Source organism: Pelophylax lessonae (genome assembly GCF_965119305.1).
Source record: "Pelophylax lessonae genome assembly, chromosome: 3".
NCBI lineage: Eukaryota > Metazoa > Chordata > Amphibia > Anura > Ranidae > Pelophylax > Pelophylax lessonae.
Genome location: NC_138770.1, coordinates 319,534,283 through 319,551,864, shown reverse-complemented (window position 1 = coordinate 319,551,864; position 17,582 = coordinate 319,534,283).

The window sequence follows — 17,582 nt, the reverse complement described above, 5'->3', positions numbered from 1 at the left end:
TGTTAGGCAGCCAAGGCCCACTGTGCTTTTACCTAGCACCTACCTTGTAGGGTGCTACATCTATATATATATATATATATATATATATATATATATTATAAATTCTTTATATTTTGTGAGATTATGAAACAGTTTACCCAGAAGAAAAAACTTAATTCAATCAACTGCATTAGTTCACTACATAAAAGAAAAAATATTACAGCATGCAAATGATTTAGAGTGTCACCTCAGACAAATATGAATTACTTCAGAGGAGTAATTTACTTCAAGGGGCAGCTGCCTGGGGTGAAACTTTTTCCCTTACTCTGTAGGTTTCACTGATGAGGGAAGAGCATGTCGCTGATGGAGAAGCTTAGGGTCCTCAGCTAAAGTTTTCTAAAAAAGAAAAACATTTAGAAAAAAAGCAAAACTGGGGGAAAGAGGAAGAAAAAAAAAAAAAACAGGGGAAGGGGAGGGAATGTGGCATTAGTTGACAGTGCATGAGGAGCTCTTAATTCTTATCAGAGAAGGTAAACTGGGTCCAGTAGAACCATATTTTTTGAAACAGGCCTCCAGTCTCTTCAGAGAAGAGGTGAGTTCCTCCATCTGCCTAATGCCATCAACTAACTTCAGCCACTGGTCTACATTGGGGGGCATGGTTGATTTCCAAAGCGCTGGGATACAGGCCCGGGCTTCGTTGATCAAGTGTTGCACCAAAGAGTGACAATACGTCCATTTAGAAAGTGTGCTGAGATGCAGTAGGCAGGCAGCTGGGTCTTGTTCCAAAGTTAGGTATTTAAGGTCATGAATAAGGATACAGACCTCCTGCCAGAAAGGGGGTGAATATGTGGACATGACCAGTAGACATTGAGTAATGTATCTGGTGAAGTCTCGCACCTCCAGCTGTTTGGGTTAAGATTTGGGAACATGCGGTGAACACCACATATTATTTTAGTGAAGGTTGTGAATTTAAAAATATTGAAAATAACTTTAAAAATAATTTTATAGCTTGAGATTTTAATGACTGAATGCATATTTAAATACTTTAAAGGGGATAGATAGTGGATTTGTACATATTTATTTATTATTAGAAGGACTGTACAAAATAATAAATTAATGCTATTATTGTTTTTTCAGTTAGGTGAATATGAAATACTGTTGCTTGTGGACCTGGTCTCCATTTATTTCAGTGAAAAGCCTATTCTGAGCTTGGCAGGCTCCATATAACACTGTTCTAGGTAAGCATATGGTATGTTTAAAGGGCTGGGGGTGGGGGAGGAGGGGGTGGAAAGCTCCTATATTTAATGCATGAGTATATGCTGCAAGTTTTATTAGACTGGATCAGTAGTTTAGATTAAAAGTCTTAGCTAAATAAACAAATTAGACATTTTATACATGTTGAAAAGTTGTGTCTAGATTTTTTTTATTAGGGGTCACATTAATGATGTTTTGAAGAATGAATCACAGTCACTGAGGTCAGATAACCCCAATCTACTTAGAAACCTGTACACATTCAAGGCTGCACAGGAAATGTTAATCTATCACATATATTTCAACACTAATCCATAATGGATGTATCAGCTCATTAAATTTAGATCACTAGCTTATCTGCAGGGGACACAGAAGGCTTGTGCAAGAAACCACTATGACAATGTGCATTAATACAATAATACAAAGCACTGATTGAGAATACAAAAAAACTATTCAAAATACATCATGCTGCTAAGATCTAAAGTTCTATTTAGTTAACTGATAAACTGTGTTTTAAAAATGAAGACCCTGAAATAATTTACAATTGGTTTGGTTACAGTTTAATATCCTTAGAACACTGATATATTGTCAAAAAGTCTCTAAAATAACAATTGTTATATGCTTGCTGCAATTATATAAAACCATTGCTCAGGCCAGTTAAACAGCTCTGCGGTTTACAATTATGAAACCACCAATAAGATATTATTAATAGCTAAATGTAAAATAAGACCAAAGCGCAGCAATTACAAAGTGAATTTAGCAATAAACCACAAGTCCCTAAAAGGAAAAAAAACTGTCTGCAGGTATGCCAACTTTTAAACCCCGGAGACAGAAAATGTCTGGTCAGTGAGCAATGAGGAATCCATTACCATACTCATAAAGCAGAGGCATTTAAACTTGTCAAGGTGGATTGTAATAAAACTGTTAAGTATTTCACAGAAGAATAGTGGTGGATCCATAAAAGAGTCCCTTTAAGTGCTCTGAAGAGGAGTTGAGGACAATAAAAGTATCCCCAGCTTTGACTGATCTGATGAATGATAGCCAGGTTCTCCCAAAAAGCCAGTTACTTATATTAACTTTTTAAAATTTTAAGAAATTTTCAGCATAGCTTTATAGTGCCAAATATTAGCAATAATATTAAAACTAAACCATTAGTATACATTTACTAAAATTATATAAAATATTTAATATTAAAACATGTAATATATTATATATGTATGTTATGTATATACTTTATGTATATAGCACTGAAATATTCTGCAGTGCTCTACAGAAGACATTCATAATTCCTGATCATTCCTTTTAGAAATTTAGACTCAAAATCAAGGGCCTAAAAGCATAAGAGATAACAGCGTAGTCAACTTGTTTCCTGTCTCTGCCCTAATTAAATATAGATTAGTCAGTACATGTTGTGGTTTAAATGTATATATGATTGTAAGGACGCATTATTCTGCCTTGTGACATGGTGGGTAAAGCTGAGATCCGGGCAATTTAATTTTTGAAAGATATTATCAAATGTATTGTAAAATTAGTTTTCTTTTAGATAAGAAAAATTATATTGGTAAGGCTGCAACAGCTTGTAAAGTGTATTGTTGTAAACTGTGTGACCTCTCAATATTTCAGCAACAGGAGATGGCCGAAGATGGCTGTGTTGCATCAAATTTATAAAAAAAAAAAAGATACTTTCTAAATAGGAAATTTTATGACATTTTAAACTTTCAATCCATATTAGTAGGGGTGTTCTAAAAATGTTTTTTTTTTGTTTGTTTTGCTCAAATTGAACCCTAAAGGCATTCTCATTGATTTACTATATTTCATATATATGTGTCGGAGGCAAAGGTCACATGATTTCTCCTGATCAGAGTTCAGGCTAGCTGATCCTCCCCTTTAGAAGGCATCACATGATGATATGACTAGGCATTTAGTCATGGGATCACCTACGTGGAAGTCCAGAATGGTGGTTCCTACAGTGGAGGCAAGGATTTCATTGTTAGTTTTTTTGACTTTCAGTAATGTTGGTTGTCTTCTATAAGTACAGGTTAGTATTCATATAGAGATTAAAGTATTCATGTCACAGTTCACTCTACTGACAAATTTGGCCACTGCTTTGAAGAACCTCAGTAGGCGACGCACCTCCCTGATAAGATATCACCATTTTTAGCTGAAATGCATAGTGTAGTTGATGATTGATGCTTGACACTCTTAGAGGAAGTCAAGGACCTGTGGGCTGTAATTGAGATGGCTGGATTCAGATCATTTTTTGACTTTCAAGTTTTTTTCTTTCTTTCCAGAATGGTAATATAGCATCTTTAGTGGATAGGGATTTTTATTTTATTTCCCTAATGATGAATACATCTTCTACCAGGTTCTAATTCTCCAAGAACTCTTTGGAGGACTTGGACTTCATTTAACGTAATCATTTTTAAGCTGAGGTAAGTGTCCTTTGCCTAACTTCATCCTTTGTGCAGCAATGCCACAAGAGTCTAAACGTCAAATAACATGCATGGTGAACAGCCAGCTTTGGTGTAAAGTTTTTTTTTTTTTTTTGGGGGGAAAATTAGACACAGCATAGCCACAATCTGTCAGCCAACAGATTCTGTATGACATTCTGAGAACAAAAGAGCTACCCACATAAAAGAAATCCTGCTCTGACTACATACAGTTTGCATTTTTTGCCATTTGTTGTCTCTGCCATGTTAGTTTTTTGGCTTTTTAAAAATGTCTTTTTTTTTTTTTTTTAAGAGATTGCACACAAGTACCTTTGGCACACAAATACCATCCTGTGTGTGTGATAATAGCCATGGGCAACTAAGTAAAACTAAAATCAGATTTTCATGAACAGTGCTAATTAGTACCGTGGCACTGGTAAAAAGTGCCACGGTACTGCAGTAAACACTGCAATGGACTTCATCTAATGAAAAGGATGACAATGTATGGGAGAAAACCAGCCCAATATGACTATGAAAAGCAGTGTGTCAGCTGAAAGTAGCCCTGAGATATCCACTTCTAAATGCACATAAAGAATAGCAGATGTGAGTTCCTGCAATGCTTGTACAGGAAGGTTGTGTCTGCAACCCCTAATGCCCAAATAACATACATACTATCTTGGGGGAGCCTACTAAAACTGACCAAGAAGCTGTGACATAACATCTCTAATGGACCAAAAAGAACATTAATGCAGAACAGCACAATGGCTTAGAGGCTAGCTCCTATGCCTTGTAGCACTAGGGTTTTTGGTTTGAATCCCTACACCAACTGCAGGAACCAGGGTTCTGCCCACACTCCAAAGTAAGGCTCCGTTCACATCTTGGCGTTGCTATTACAGGCGTTTTTATGGGCGTTTTTTCGGGCGTTTTTATGGGCGTTTTTGCAGGCATTTTACAGGCGTTTTTTCCAGGCGTTTTTTGTGCAGGCATTTTTAGATTGACTGGAGACCAATGGAAAACGCCTGTAATCTGCCCAAAAGGAAGCTCAAGTACTTTTTTGAGCGTTTTGCTCACGGTGTCAAAACACTCAGATGTGAACAGGGGCCATTGAAATGAATAGGATTTGTCTTGTTGGGCGTTTTGAGAGCTGATCCTAGAGCAGAAAAACTCCCCAAAACGCCCCAAAATGCCTACATGTCAACGTAGCCTAAGGTTAAGGTAAATTGGCCCTTGCATAAATGTGAGTGCTATGTAGTTTGTTGATAATAAATCAATAATAATAACACTAATTAGCTGCCACATTTTTCTATTGGTGGAACTCCCCCAATACCAGCCCAGGTGGATTTTAGGGAACCTAGATGGGGACAGTACAGGGTTCTATCCATGTTCCCTTTCACATGAGTTCTTTGGGTTTCGAGTCTATGAGTTCATGCAGCAGGGACAGATAGTTTTGCTGTACTACACTATGGGGTTTATTTACTAAATCTAGAGAGGGCAAAATTAGTCACAGTTCTGCAGAGAAACCAGAGAAACATCAGCTTGTTTAATTAAGCTTTAGCAATAAAAACAAAAAAAAAACAATAAAACCTAGAAGCTGATTGGTTTCTTTGCCGAATTGTGACTAATTTTGCCCTCTCTAGCTTTAGTAAATAAACCCCTATATTGCCAAAATTATTGGGACACCTGCCTTTTCACGCACATGAACTTTAATGGCATCCCAGTCTTAGTCTGTAGGGCTCAATATTGAGTTGGCCCACCCTTTGCAGCTATAACAGCTTCAACTCTTCTGGGAAGGCTGTCCACAAGGTTTAGGAGTGTGTCTATGGGAATGTTTGACCATTCTTCCAGAAGCGCACTTTTGAGGTCAGGTACTGATGTGGACAAGAAGGCCTGGCTCGCAGTCTCCGCTCTAATTCATCCCAAAGGTGTTCTGTCGGGTTGCAGTCAGGACTCTATACAGGTCAGTAGAGCTCCTCCACCCAAAACTTGCTCATCCATGTCTTTATGGACCTTGCCCTGAGCCCTGGTCCAAATCATTTGGTGGAGTGGGGATTATGGTGTGGGGTTGTTATTCAGGGGTTGCGCTTGGCCTCTTAGTTCCAGTGAAGGGAACTCTTAAAGTAGACCTATAGGCAAACATTATTTTTCAATTTGGATAGAGTAAGGGAGGGTTATAACCCCTATCAGATTTTCTTTCGCCATCTCTGTACCATTGCAGAGTTTTACTTTCATTTCCTGTCCCAAAGCCAAGCAGGAAGTGGGAAGTGAGAGGAAATCCCTGCAAATTAAGGGAATTCCTTGGGGACCCCCAAGTCACCAGAACTAGTGTCCCCATTGGAAGATTTCCCCTCTATTACTTTTCTGGGGACAACCCAATATTTTGCAATTTTCTTTTACTTTCACATTTAATGATAATGGTAAACAGCGCAATTAAAGGAGTTGTAAAGGCAGACGTTTTTTATTTTTTGTCTTAAAAATAAAAAGGCCTTCGGTGTGCAGCAGCCCCCCTAATACTTGCCTGAGGTTCCTCTCTGTCCAGCGATGTACACAAGTGTCTCACCTGTCTGAGATTCTCCTTGCTGTCAATCAAAGTCAGCTAGCCCATCAGGGCAGAGGGGGGTCGGGGCTCTGTGTCTGAATGTACACAGGGAGCTGTGACTCGGCTTGGGTGCCCCCAGAGCAAGCTGCTGTGGGGGCACTGAACAGGAGGGAGGGGCCAGGATCACAGAAGAGGGACCCGAGAAGAGGAAGATCTGGGCTGTTCTGTGCAAAACCACTGCAGCAGAGCAGGTAAGTATAACATGTTTGGTTTTCTTATAGGAAAAAAACAAGACAAGACTTTACAATCACTTTAAAGAGGTTGAACCTACTTAATGGGGGCACAGACAGCAATAAAAATTGACAAGTGTTCTAATCCCTCTCCCCTCTAACCAAAAAATTTTTAACCACTTGCCGACCGCCGCAAGTAGATATACTGCGGCGGTCAGCACCGGCCAGGCAAAGTGACGTATATACACGTCACTAGCCTGTGACCGGTTTGTGAGCCAAGGCGCGCGCCCGCCGCGGCTCGTTCACGGAGGAGTCCGCGCGTGTGACCGGCGGACCCGATGTCCACCGGTCACATTACGATCGTCGGTAGAGCGGGAGAAAGGCGGGCGGCTTATGTAAACAAGCCGCCTGTCATTCCCCCTGTGTAAAAATGGAGATCAGACGGTTCTACTATGTAGAACCGTTGATCTCTGTTTTTACAATAGGAGACATGTCCCATCACAGTTAGAAACACGCCCCTAGGACACACTTAACCCCTCCCTCTCCAATACAGTTAACCCCTTCCCTGCCAGTGTCATTTTTACAGTAACAGTGCATATTTTTAGCACTGATTACTGCAGTAATGTCACTGGTACCCCCAAAAGTGTCAAAAATGTCAGTCAAGGGTCCGATCTGTCCGCCGCAATGTTGCAGTCCCGCAAAAAAATCCCAGATCGCCGCCATTACTCGTTAAAAAAAAAAACACCAAAATTTTTTTTTTACCAAACATATGTAGCATAAAACAAATTGGCCGAAAATGTTAAAAAATTTTGATTTTTACACTTTTTTTTGGGGAATTTCATATAAAAAAAATGTGAAAAATATTATTATTTTTGCAAAATTTACGCTCTTTTTTTGTTTATAGCGCATGATCAAAAAAATCGCACAGGTGATCAAATACCACCAAAAGAAAGCTCTGTTTGTGGGAAAAAAAGGACGTCAAATTCGTTTAGGTACAGCGTCGCACGACCGCGCAATTGTCCGTTAAAGTCACGCAGTAAAAAATCGCAAAAGACCCCCTAGTCGGAATGGGGGTAAAATCTTCCGGGGCTTAAGTGGTTAAAAAAAGTTTTGCATTTAGTTATACTTTAAGGCGTAAGCATACCAAGACATTTTGAACAATTTAATGCTTCCGACTTTGTGAGTACAGTTTGGGGATGGCCCCTTCCTGTTCCAACATGACTGCGCACCAGTGCACAAAGCAGGGTCCATAAAGACATGAATGAACAAGTTTAGGGTGGGGAACTTGACTGGCCTACACAGAGACCTGACTTGATCCCAAATAGAACACCTTTGGGATGAATTAGAGCGCAGACTTTGAACCAGGCCTTCTCATCGAACATCCAGTTGCTGCTCTTAAAAATCTTCATGTTTATTGAAAAACCACAGTGTATAAAAGCGGATAATCTGCAGATTTATCTGTATTTGTACACTGTGGTTTTTTAAAAAAACTCAAAGATTTTTAAGAGCAGCAACTGGTTGTGTGGATCATCTTAATAGATTGCTTCTTACAGATAAACGACTGCGGATCAAGCTCCCATGAGCTCTGTTGACATTTTTGTGCATGGGTAGTAGTACTGTTTCTTTTGCGTGTTACTTCTGGAAGAATGGTCAAACATTCCCATAGACACACTCCTAAACCTTGTGGACAGCCTTCCCAGAAGAATTGAAGCTGTTATAGCTGCAAAGGGTGGGCCAAATCAATATTGAACCCTACAGACTAAGACTGGGATGCCATTAAAGGTAATGTGTGTTTAATGGCAGGCATCCCAATATTTTTGGTATTATAGTGTATATCCTATTGTTACTTGCACTATATGACACTATTTGATTTTTTGATTGTGATAATTGATATATTTATCATTTTGAGTTGGACTGGAAATATTAGGAGTTAAAGTTTTACTAAACCCACAACAGTAAAATCAGTGTGTTTTTGCAGTAAAGCATGCTTATTATACTCACTGTGGAACCTAAGGGGTTAATAATCTCCATTGTCTAAAAAGGCTGTTTGATCCTGTATACACAGATCCTCCTATTCTTCCACTGACCCTATAACATGTCTGGATAAGACAGAGCCTTTGGAGTCAGGCTGCACATGCTCAGTTTGGTGTGTATTGCTAGAGAGTTTTTCTTTTCTTGGAGAGTTCATGTGATCGACACAGAGCCAATCAGCACTGTCCAGACAGAGGGTCAAAGGTCCTGATTCCTGAAGCCTCATAGGACAGTCAAAGTAGAATAAAAACTCCTCCTACAAGCTTTAACCAGACACTGACAGAAGTCAAAAGACTGCTGTATACTGCTGATGAGAAAAGGTATTTAGCAGTTTATGTTTAATAAAATAATTGCATTTATGTATTATGCTTCACTTTTGTATTATAATTTATATTCATAAATGTTGTGGAATCACGTTTGAGTGTTCCAGATGGCAGCATGATGTATTTTACACATTATTTTTGTTAGTGGAGGAATTATATATAATTGCGCTGATTGTGATTGGGATTGGTTGATATGTCCTATTGTGCTGCCTACATTAGGCTGACCAGACGTCCTCAGATTGGGGACACTGTCCCTGGTCCAAGTCTGTCCCCGGTTTTGTCCCCAGATTCAGGGCCGGATTAATGTAGATAGGGCATCCCATGCTGGCTGATAACAGCCTGGTGGCTCAGATGCAGACGCCCCCTGCTGGACGATCTCACTGCGGCTCCTGCTGATGTTCACTGGAGGAGAGGCAGAGCCAAAAATTTACTGTGTGGAGGCCTGAGACCAGGAGGAGAGCAGATGGGGGTGGGGGGGGGGGGGGTGGCTGGTTGTACACAGGTGAGGGCAGTGGGGGTGCAGGGGTCAGAATGGATGCAGCTGCATGGAGAGATGGAGAGTTTAGCTGTTGTGGGGTAAGGGCTAAGAGGTGGCTACAGAGATAATCTGTGAGAGAAGGGTGCAGAGGTGAGCTATGGATGTGGGGGCAGAAGTGTCCTCTGTGCATAGCAAACCTCTGAACCCTGCACTTTATCCCTAACACCATCCTGTATATTATGCAGTCCTGTGCCCAGCGCTCTGTGTATTATGTAGTCCTGTGCCCAGCGCTCTGTGTATTATGTAGTCCTGTGCCCAGCGCTCTGTGTATTATGTAGTCTTTTTCCCAGCGCTCTTTGTATTATGCAGTCCTGTGCCCAGCCCTCTATGTAATATGTGGTCTTTTTCCCAGCGCTCTTTGTATTATGCAGTCCTGTGCCCAGCGCTCTGTGTATTATGCTGTCCTGTAACCCAGTGCTCTGTGTATTATGTGGTCTTTTTCCCAGCGCTCTTTGTATTATGCAGTCCTGTGCCCAGCGCTCTATGTAATATGTGGTCTTTTTCCCAGCGCTCTTTGTATTATGTAGTCCTGTGCCCAGCTCTCTGTGTATTATGTAGTCTTCTTCCCAGTGCTCTGTGTATTATGTAGTCCTGTGCCCAGCGCTCTGTGGATTATGTAGTCCTGTGCCCAGCGCTCTGTGGATTACGTAGTCCTGTGCCCAGTGCTCTGTGTATTATGTAGTCCTGTGCCCAGCGCTCTGTGTATTATGTAGTCTTTTTCCCAGTGCTCTGTGTATTATGTAGTCCTGTGCCCAGCCCTCTGTGGATTATGTAGTCCTGTGCCCAGTGCTCTGTGTATTATGTAGTCCTGTGCCCAGCACTCTGTGTATTATGCAGTCCTGTGCCATTTGCAATTAAAAAAATAAATAAATATGTCCCCGAATTACATTTTAAAAATCCGGTCACCTTAGCCTACATTCATGCGCATGTAATTCAAAACAAGAAAAAATGATAGAAATTCTTCTGCACAAGGCGAAAAAAGATTGCTCTGGGGTGACGGGTGATATTTTATGTGCTGGATCTTTTCTAATACGATTAATGGTTCTCTCCTTTAATAAATAACAGTAGGATAAACTACAGCTTCTAGTAGCCAGAGAACCAAACCAAATTTATTTTCTTTTACTGAAATTATTGACCTTTAACCTTGTGAAGCGCACAGCTTTGGATTCCTTCTTGTTGTAACCTCCCTTCTTATGTTTGTACTTATGATTTGTATGCTTCTAGCTAACTAATCTCTTTAAAAATCTGCCATGTTCCAAAATGATGTTGCTTGTCATGGTCTGATTCTTTTGCTTGCTATGCTGGTAACTACATTACATGCTAATTTGCTCTGAAATTATTTGTTGGATTTTAGCTCCATTTGGCAGTATCCTACTCAGTAAAGAATGATTTTCTCTAATGTGATGTTTTATTTTATATTTAATGCAAAAATACAGTAATGTTTTTGGTCAAAATATGGCCTGCCATTTGCCATAATGTGATGAGTGGAGGGATAATGGGAGGTGTTCAAAACATATTATTTTGGCACTTTCAAATTATCCAATAAAAGGATGTGCCAAGTGGAGTAACCAATGGCAACTATTTCAATTTTCTTTTTCTGCAGTCAAATTGAAAGCTCCATAGACAGCGTGAGCTCCGGAGAGGCGGCTGGTGTATCGCATGGGACCGGGTCCCCCCTTTCTTGGCAACAAAATTTTTTCTTTGCATCTGCCTAAAGCAAGATATGCACTGGACAGACTGATTCCTCTGCAAAAATTGGATACATTCCACTACTGTATATGTGACTACCAATATATGCTTTGGCTGCTAATAGGGGACAAATCAGTGGAGCCATATGTGATATGTCCACAAACTAATTGGATACCCCATTTGATCAAGGGGTTAAGTATGATAACAGTGCTTGTTCTGTAGACAATTTTCCAGGAATCGCCTGAGGAAGCGACCGAGCGAAACGCGTCGCGATTCCCCGGTTACCACAGGAGAACCCCATATGTGTATGATCTTATATCATGATTTATCATGATCTGGTATATACCTCAGTATAGTTGCCCTAGTCAGTAGAGGCATTTGGGGATCCAGTGGTTAACCAATTTTGTCTTATGACTTATATGCATGTATTTATCATGTTTTATTGAACACTTTTGTACGTATATATGTAATAAATGATTTCATCTTTTATATAAAAACGACTGTTGCATTTTGTTCCCATCAAGATCAGCACCCATTTATAGCCTATAAAGTCCCAACCTACTTGAGAGGTTGAGAAATCCCATTTGTGGGATTTTCTCACTCCCCTCCTCTCTTCTTTTCACTGTCTTTAAAGTGTTACTAAACCCGCAACAGTAAAATCAGTGTGTATATGCAGTAAAGCATGCTTGTTATACTCACTGTGGAACCTAAGGGATTAATTCTTTGCATTGTGTAAAAAGGCTGTTTGATCCTGTATACACAGATCCTCTTCTTCCACTGACCCTATAACATATCTGGATAAGACATAACCTTTGGAGTCAGGCTGCACATGCTCAGTTTGGTGTGTATTGCAAGAGAGTTTGGGAGAGTGCATGTGATCAGCACAGGGCCAATCAGTACTGTCCAGAGAGAGGGTCAGGGGTCTTGCATCTTGATAGGGCAGCCAGTGCAGTAGGAAAACTCCTCCTACAAGCTGTAACCAGGCATTGACAGAAGTCACAAGACTGCTATATACTGCTAATGGAAAAAGATATTTATCAGTTTATATTAACTAAAATTAGTACATTTCCATGTTCTGCGTACTGTGGAAGTCCAGATATAATGAATGCAGGTTCCTGGGTTTAGTAGCACTTTAACACTTTTAAATCACAATCCTGGAACAAGCATGTTGTCAATCAGCGTCAGAAAAATGTCATCGTTCTTATCATCTAAAATGCACACCCCTGTGAAGGGCTGTGTTTGCCTGCATGGGATGCACGTGTTCCATGCATCCCTATGCAGGCAGTCCCATTCATATTAACTGGTACACAACGGCTGCATGGACACAGCCATCTGCTCCCAATATGACATCAACGTGGGTGCGGATGTGGGTGTTTGTCCCCAAATTCACACTGTCTGCATTTGGGGGCACGCACCCATACAAATTCTAAAGTCAAATTGCATCTGTCCAGCCAATACATCCCACTTAACATGAAAGGGGTTGCCTGCAGAGGGATACACAGAACACCTGCACATCTTGTGTGGGCAAATATGGCCTTTTTGCATGTTTTGCATAAGTATGTGCTTTAGTACACCCTGTGTGTGTAAGAGGCCTTATATCTAGTTTTTTTGAAGGTCAGTGACTCAAAAAGCATTTAAATCAAATTATTGCTATGTTATCCAGATATCACCTTGCATAATTCCCTCATCATGACAAGTGTACTTTAAACGTTACTCCTATCTCTTAAAAAAATGTGGACTGAGAGAAGTATGTGCACTTCCATTGCTGACTTTTCCCCCTGAAAATGCTGGTTGCCTGGCTGACATGATGACCTTAACCACTTTAATACTGGGCACATTCACCCCCTCCCTGACCAGGCAAATTTTGACCGTTCAGCATTGTCACATTGTGTGGTCTTGCAACACTATATATATATATATATATATATATATATTTTTTTTTTTTTTTTCTGAGACCGATAGAGCTTTCTTTTGATGGTATGCAATCACCAAGGGGTTTTTTATTTTTTGCTAAACAAACAAAAAAAAACCCTTTCTGGTATAAAATTTTGCAAATAAGTAATTTTTCTCCTTCACTGATGTGCACTGATGAGCGCTGATAGGCTGCACTGATGGGCACTAATTAGGCTGCACTGATATGTTGCACTGATAGTCTGCACTGAGAATTAGGGATGATCGAACTTTTGAAAAGTTCGGTTCGACCAGAACACCCGAATTTCCCAAAAGTTCGGTTCGGATTTCAGAACCCCATTGAAATCAATGGGACCCGAACTTCGGTAATCAAAAAACACCATTTTTAAGCCCTAAAACCCAATAAATGCCCCTAAAAAGTGCCTAGGGTTCTGGGTCATGCCCCATTAACTATTAATCACACAAAAAAAAGTTCTTAAAAATTGTCATTTTTGATAAAAAAGCCAATTATTGAAAAAAAAAAAAAGAGAGAGATTTTTTGATTTTGACTTTGGATTTAGTATCTGGGGGGTCTAAAAAGTGTACATGTGAAGTTTCAGCTCTGTAGCATGTCCAGAACCATGAAAAAAAAAAAAAAGATAATTTTTCAGTAGAACAGGGATGTGGGACCCTCCTTTAACACCTATATGATCTTTTTTTCTGGTTCTGGACATGCTACAGAGCTGAAACTTCACAGGTACACCTTTTAGACTCCCCAGACACATAATCACACAAAAAAAGTTCTTAAAAATTGTAATTTTTGATAAAAAAAGCCAATTATTGAAAAATTAAAAAAAAAAAAAGAGATTTTTTGATTTTTATTTATTAGTGTGAGGAAAGGGATATCTAGTGTAGTTAGAGTGCTCCTTTACACTTAAGTTAGCTTCAAAAATTTAGTTTCTGTAGGGAAAGTGTTAAGTGTAAGGGGACCGTAGTGTAGTGTAGGGTTAACTGGCAGTGACTGCTTTGGCAGGGTGACAAAACCCTTCCATAGCAGGGTGACCGCTATAGAGAAATGATCATTTCTCTGAATTGCTTCGGCACACCCATATGGCTTCTCACCAGCCAAGCATTTTTTATGCTGCAGGGGCTGCCACTGCCAGTGCTTTTTTGAGGACATGTTTGATGTCAGACATGACATCTGAACATGTGTATAGGGGGTATATATAGACACATATGTCTGAATATATACCTCTAGACATATATAGGTGTGATAGTAGCAGAAATAAATGCTTGCGCTAATGAAATCATTTACAGTAATATATTTCTGCTACTATTACACCTATATATGTCTAGGGGTATATATTCAGACATATATGTGTATATATACCCCCTATACACATGTTCAGATGTTTTGCCTGCCTCAAAAGAACCCAAAAAAATGCCAAAAAAACGCTAGCGTCAAAAAAAAAATGCCCAGGTGTGTTTTTGCTGGCATTTTTTGGGGGGTTTTGGAGGCAGGCAAAACATCTGAACTTGTGTATAGTGGTGTATATACACACATCCATATATTTATATACACACCTAGACATATATAGGTGTGATAGTAGCAGAAATAAATGCTTGCGCTAATGAAATCATTTACAGTAATATATTTCTGCTACTATCACACCTATATATGTCTAGGGGTATATATTTAGACATATATGTGTATATATACCCCCTATACACATGTTCAAATGTTTTGCCTGCCTCAAAAGAACCCAAAAAAATGCCAAAAAAACGCTAGCGTCAAAAAAAAAATGCCCAGGTGTGTTTTTGCTGGCATTTTTTGGGGGGTTTTGGAGGCAGGCAAAACATCTGAACTTGTGCACAGTACCACTATACACAAGTTCAGATGTTTTTCCTGACTGCAAAGAACCCAAAAAAATGCCTTCTATTAAACCGGCAAGGTGTTACAGCAGCGAAGCCAACCCCCTGAGCTGAAAGTTTTCTAATACAAACAATCTTTTTTTTATGGTTCTGGACATGCTACAGAGCTGAAACTTCACATGTACACTTTTTAGACCCCCCAGATACTAAATCCAAAAATCTAAAAATCTCTTTTTTTTTTTATTTTTTTTTTTAATTTTTTCAATAATTGTTTTTTTTATCAAAAATGACAATTTTTAAAAACTTTTTTTGTGTGATTTTGTGTCTGGGGGGTCTAAAATGTGTACCTGTGAAGTTTCAGCTCTGTAGCATGTCCAGAACCAGAAAAAAAAAAAGGATTGTATGTATTAGAAAACTTTCAACTCAGGGGGTTAGCTTCTCTCCTCGGTTTTCACACCTTGCCGGTTTCAAAGCAGGCATTTTTTTGGGTTCTTTGCAGTCAGGAAAAACATCTGAACTTGTGTATAGTGTTGAGCGAACACGGACTGTATTATTCGTGTTCGTACCGAATAATTGGATTTTTTTTACCCGAACACGGACACGGACACTTTACTGTATGTTCGGGTAAAAATCCGTGTTCGGTCGTTTTATTTCCGGGTTTTGCATGCTTTGGCGCTCTTTTCATGGCGGGCTTTCAACAGCCAATCAACAATCGTTTAACTGGTGTGCCTTAAGCCATCCCAGCCATGCCTGCAAATGTCTTAGTAGCTGTGATTGGCCGTCTGAAGCATGTGACCAAGTCTTTATAAGTTCGAGGCAGCCGCCGCAGCAGCGTCATTCTGCTGCTTAGCTAAGGGACAGAGCACACATCAATGTGCTGGCTGCTGATTAGGGAAAGATAGGCAGGAAAAAACCATTTGTGTCCGGATAGAATTGAGGGACAGGTCGGAGTGTTTAGGCAGGGCGAGTTGTAGGCATTTTAGGGATAGAGTCTGCTGAATTATAGGGTCAGTGTCTTCTACAAACTACAATCGATATTGCTGTGTGGGGGGTGGGGTGAATCTGCACTCAATCCTGATCTACGATCTCTTCTCAATCCTGTTAGGGACAGAGTCTGCTGAATTTTAGGGAAACTGTGTTCTACAAACTACAATCGATATTGCTGTGTGGTGTGGGATTGGAGATAGGCAGGTGTCAGTGATCCACATCCATTTTTCTGTGTGTGAGCTGCAGTGAACACAATCTTTTTGGGCTGCAGTGAACACAATCTTTTTGGGCTGCAGTGAACACAATCTTTTTGGGGTGCAGTGAACAAAATCTTTTTGGGGTGCAGTGAACACAATCCTTTTTGGTGTGCAGTGAACACAATCTTTGTGGGGTGCAGTGAACAAAATCCTTTGTGGGGTGCAGTGAACACAATCTTTTTGGGGTGCAGTGAACAAAATCCTTTTTGGGGTGCAGTGAACAACATCCTTTTTGGGGTGCAGTGAACACAATCTTTTTGGGGTGCAGTGAACAAAATCCTTTGTGGGGTGCAGTGAACACAATCTTTTTGGGGTGCAGTGAACACAATCTTTTTGGGGTGGAGTGAACAACATCCTTTTTGGGGTGCAGTGAACAAAATCCTTTTTGGGGTGCAGTGAACAAAATCATTTTTGGGGTGCAGTGAACACAATCTTTTTGGGGTGCAGTGAACACAATCTTTGTGGGGTGCAGTGAACACAATCTTTTTGGGGTGGAGTGAACAACATCCTTTTTGGGGTGCAGTGAACAACATCCTTTTTGGGGTGCAGTGAACACAATCTTTTTGGGGTGCAGTGAACACAATCTTTGTGGGGTACAGTGAACAGAATCTTTGTGGGGTGCAGTGAACACAATCTTTGGGGGGTACAGTGAACACAATCTTTTTGGGGTGCAGTGAACACAATCTTTGTGGGGTGCAGTGAACACAATCTTTTTGGGGTGGAGTGAACAAAATCATTTTTGGGGTGCAGTGAACAACATCCTTTTTGGGGTGCAGTGATCAAAATCCTTTTTGGGGTGCAGTGAACACAATCTTTTTGGGGTGCAGTGAACAAAATCCTTTGTGGGGTGCAGTGAACAGAATCTTTGTGGGGTGCAGTGAACACAATCTTTGGGGGGGTACAGTGAACACAATCTTTTTGGGGTGCAGTGAACACAATCTTTGTGGGGTACAGTGAACAGAATCTTTGTGGGGTGCAGTGAACACAATCTTTGGGGGGTACAGTGAACACAATCTTTTTGGGGTGCATTGAACACAATCTTTGGGGGGTACAGTGAACACAATCTTTTTGGGGTGCAGTGAACACAATCTTTGTGGGGTGCAGTGAACACAATCTTTGGGGGGGTACAGTGAACACAATCTTTTTGGGGTGCAGTGAACAACATCCTTTTAGGGTGCAGTGAACACAATCTTTGTGGGGTGCAGTGAACAACATCCTTTTAGGGTGCAGTGAACACAATCTTTGTGGGGTACAGTGAACAGAATCTTTGTGGGGTGCAGTGAACACAATCTTTGGGGGGTACAGTGAACACAATCTTTGTGAGGTGCAGTGAACACAATCTTTGTGGGGTGCAGTGAACACAATCATTGTGGGGTGCAGTGAACTCAATCTTTGTGGGGTACAGTGAACACAATCTCATACTTCTGAAGATTTGAGGGTGCTGCCTGTTCCATACTCCCCCTACTCCTCATCTAGCCTTTTAGGGGTACAAACAATAGTAATTGGGGCCCAGTGTGGTTGTGTACGTGTGATATACATACACTTTTTTTGGATCATATTTTCTATTCCG